We start from the raw sequence: 3,959 nt of genomic DNA on the forward strand, positions 1-3,959 counted from the left end.
GGGGTCTGGGGAGGGGGAGCGCCCGGCCCCGCTGCCCACCCGGGCCCGGCCGCTGCGCAGCGCCCGCCGGGCGCTGGGGCTGCTGGACTCTGCCCCGCGCGCACCCAGCCCTGCTGTAATTGTTCCCACCCGGGCTGGCTGCCCCCGGCCTGGTGTTTGTCCAGGGGGTGGGGTGCCGTGTTTACCGTCCCGACGCCGCGGCCCCGAGCAGCGCCAGACGAGCGCCGCTGTCTTGGGCTGCGGTCGCCCTTGACCCGGGGCTGCTCCCGTGGGGCGAGGGGACGCGGGCCGGGTTTGGCGTGAGCCGGTGCGCGGGGCACCCGGGCTCCCTCCCAGTGGGGTGCAGCGGCGAGGCCGGCGCTCCGGGTGCTCCCGTCCCCCTTGGGATTCGGTGCCTCGGGGTGAGTCTCTCCGTGCCTCGGTTTCCCCCGCTCCTGCCCGTGTTCGGCAGGGCCAGCCYGGAGGGCTGCCCACTCACGGGGGAAGGCCGGGACCCCCGTGCCGCCGAAGCAGGGCGGCAGCGGGCGCGCGCAGGCTCCCGCCTCGCCGCTGGCAGGGCCTGGTGCCGCGAGGCTGCGGGCGGTGACGGGCCAGGCCGCGCAGGGGCTCAGCTCAGGAACTTGAACTCGGTGCACGGAGAAGGGGAAGCTGTGGGGCTGGGGGAGGGGTGCGGGGCCAGGGGGCAGCGGGCCCCGGATCGCAGAGCTGGCGCGGTGGCCTGGGGGCCCGGTGCCTGCCGCAGGGCTCGCCCGGGCTGGGGGTGCCCCGTGGGGAAGGGGAGTCGTGCGCAGGTGAAGCCCAGCTGGGCTGGGGGTGCCGGGGGCGGCTGCGCGCAGCCCTGCCAGCAGCTGCGTCCGAGGGAGGCTCCGCGGCCGCTCGCGCAGGGCAGGGCTGGGCGGCCCCCCCCCCGCCAGGCCCGCTGGTAGCGCCGCGGTGCTGAGCCGGAGGCTCTGGAAGTGCAGCTCTGCCAGCTGGTGCTTTGCACCCTCTGTGCACACGTGGCACCGGCGCAAGGGCCCCGAGCCTGGAGGGGGCGGGCAGCGGGCGCAGCTGGGGGCGCCGGGCCCGAGCGGGGCCAGCCCAGCCCCGGCGCTCCGGCCCTCGAGGGGCGGCTGCTGCCCCACGCCGGGAGCAGGAACTTCTCCTTCGGGGCGGGCGCTGGATGATGAAACCGCAGAGAAATCTCTCCTGGCAGCACTCTGGCTGCTCGCGGGAGCCCCCGGGAGCGCGCGCTCCCCCTGTGCCGCGGCCTTTCCATAGTAACCCCACCGCGGGAGCCAGCGGGCTGCTGGCGAGGCAGGCCGCCGCGCTGGGGGATGGAGCCGGGCTCTCCTCTCCACGCCCTCCCGGATCCCCGCGGCCGCGCTCGCGTCCCTGACGTGCCCCGGGAGCTGCGTGTCCGCGCCCCGGCGAGCCCCTGGGTGGCCGGAGGACCCAGCAAGGGGCTGGGCTGAGACCCGTCAAACTCGCTCCGTGCCRGGGAGGTGACGCTCGGGTGGCCGTGCAGGTGGTGGGGGAGGCGGCCGTGCCGCGCTTGGTGCCTGAGCCGGCTCCTGCCCTCCAGCTGTGGCTGGTGACCTTCAGCGCGCGGGAAGGGCCCGGCCATGCTGCGTGGCCCCTCGGCGTGCCGGGCTGGCAGCTCCGGGCGCCGCCGGCCCCGGAGCCCCGTGGCCCGGGGGAGACGCCGGTGTGACTCGGCCGGGCCGCGGGCAGGCGGGGGGACTGAGCCGTGGCGAGGGAAAATGAAAGCAGGTGATGCGGAAGGAGAAGTAGGTCAGGCGAGCGCTGGCCTCTCCCGGCAGGCTCGGCTGCGCTGCGTGCTCGGCGAGCCCGGCTGGCCCCGCTGCTCGGCGCCAGGCCCCATGGGCAGCGGCCGGAGGGGGCGGTGAGTAGGGGGCCGCGGCGGGGCGCGGGGTCCCCGCTGCGGCGGGGGCGCGGTGCTGGGTGTGGGGTGCCGGTGGGCTGCCGCTCGGGCACGTGGGGCACCGCGGCGCGGGTCCCGGTGCTCCGCTTCCCCTGCGTGGGGGCAGCTCAGCCGGTGGTGCCGGGCTGGGTGCTGGGGCGGCTTGGCTGGGCCGCTCTGCGGCGAGGGTGGGCCGGAGGATGCTCCGTTCCCAGCTGGTGCCAGGGGTGAGAAGGGGGGAGGAAGGGGATTCCCGTGGGTCTGGGGCTGCGCAGGGAAAGGACGACGGGGCCGGGGCGTCCTGCTGGCCCGGCCGGGGCTGCTGTTGCTACTGCGCTGGGCAGGCTTGGGGGGGCCCATGTGCCGTGGCCCGGTCCCGCACCTGGGTCGCCCCATCCCGGGAGCCGGGCGAGGGCCTCGGAGAGGGGCCGGGGCCTGCACGGGGAGGCCGCGCAGGGCTCAGTGGGCCCGGGGGGATTAGAGCCGCCYGCCCCCTCCCAGCCTCGGCGGGATCATCCGTGGGCAGCGGGGCGCTGGCAGGCAGCTGCCGTGGGGGCGGAAGCCGGGCTATTTTGGTGGGTGGGGAGGGGGGGCCACGGGCTGTCCTTGCCGGGTGACCCCCACGGGGACCAGCGCCGCCCCCATGCCGGGGTGGGAGTGCTGGGCCCCATCCTGCACTGGCTCCGTCCCCAAGGATGCTCCGAAGACGGGGTCCCACGGCCCCCCCAAGGCCATGCGACGTGGCAGGGCCTGGGGGTCTGGCTGCCCTCCAAGGGGCTCCCGTGACTGTGCGCGGCCGGGAGGGAGCGAGCCGGGAGCCGAGCTGCCTGGCGTGACCTGCTTGAGGGCCGGCGAGCGGGACCGGCCCCCGGCGAGCCTGGCTGGCCGGGGCAAAGCTGGCTAAACCTCGTCCTGCTCTGCCCCCGGCAGCCGGGACCTGGCCCCCGGGTGCCTCCGGCTGCTCCCACCTGGCGAGGTGGGCGCCGGGGTCCCGGACCGCAGCAGGACGGACGCCCGCGCGGGCCGTGCTCTGCTCTGCCAGGGCGCAGGGGGAGGGGGGATGCCCTGCTCCCGGGGTGATCAAATGTAGGGTTTGCTGTTGACCGTTTCCTTCCTTTTTCCCCCCACCAAGCTCCGTTTCAGCAACCCCTTCCTTCCTTCCTTCCTGCTCCGTGGCTCTGCGCCCCCCGGCAGGGTGCAGCCAGGGACAGCAGCCCTGCTCGGCGCAGCGCTTGGAGCGGGGTGACCCATGGAGGCCACAAGCCCTGGGCCGCATCCGTCCCATCTGCCGCTGGGCGGGAGCAGGGCCGCCTGGCCCGGCYGCTTTGGGGATGCCGTGCTGGGACACAGCGTGTGGGAGGGACGGTGATCCCGGCTGGGTGCCCCACGGCCAGGGTGGCCGTCCTGCCYGCGGGATGGGGACTGGCACCGTGCTGAGCCCGGCTGTCCTGGATACTCCTGGGGGATGGCCCTGTCCTGGCTGCGCGGGTTGGGGCTGAGCTGGCCGCAGGGTCCCGGCAGTGGGGCTGTGACCCACAGCGCCTGGCGGGGGCATCTCTGGCCAAGGCCAGGACAGAGCGGAGGAGGATGGATGCGGGTCGGCGCCGCGGCAGCCAGGAYGCCTGGGCTCCTCGGCTGGCTCCTGCGAAGCGCGGGGGGTCGGGGTGCCCTCCGTCCCCCCCGTCCGGGGAAGAGGCGCAGCTTGCGGCTGGCGATGGCGACGGCGCGTGGGAGGTTGCAACACCCCCAGGGTGGGGGGACGTGGTGACTCACCGSAGCGGGGCCTGGCCACCAGCGGGAACCCTGAGTCAGGGCTGCGTGCCCATGCYGTGCCCCTCCCTGCCCGCCTCGCCCACCTTATCTCCCGCCCTTAGCACCTGGCACACCTGGGCTGGGGGGGCTGGCGCCGTTCCCCTCCTTTATGGGGAGCAAAGGGCAGGCGCGGGGCTGGCAGGCAGGTGCCGCGCTCCTTCCTCCCGCGGCTGTGCCCACCGCTGGCGCTGCCCGTGTCGCGCCAGGCGTCTCGGGGTGCTGGGCATCGTGCCGCGGCGGGAGC

The sequence above is a fragment of the Apteryx rowi genome, unplaced genomic scaffold (genome assembly GCF_003343035.1).
Source record: "Apteryx rowi isolate R43461 unplaced genomic scaffold, aptRow1 scaffold_530, whole genome shotgun sequence".
Classification (NCBI taxonomy): Eukaryota; Metazoa; Chordata; class Aves; order Apterygiformes; family Apterygidae; genus Apteryx; species Apteryx rowi.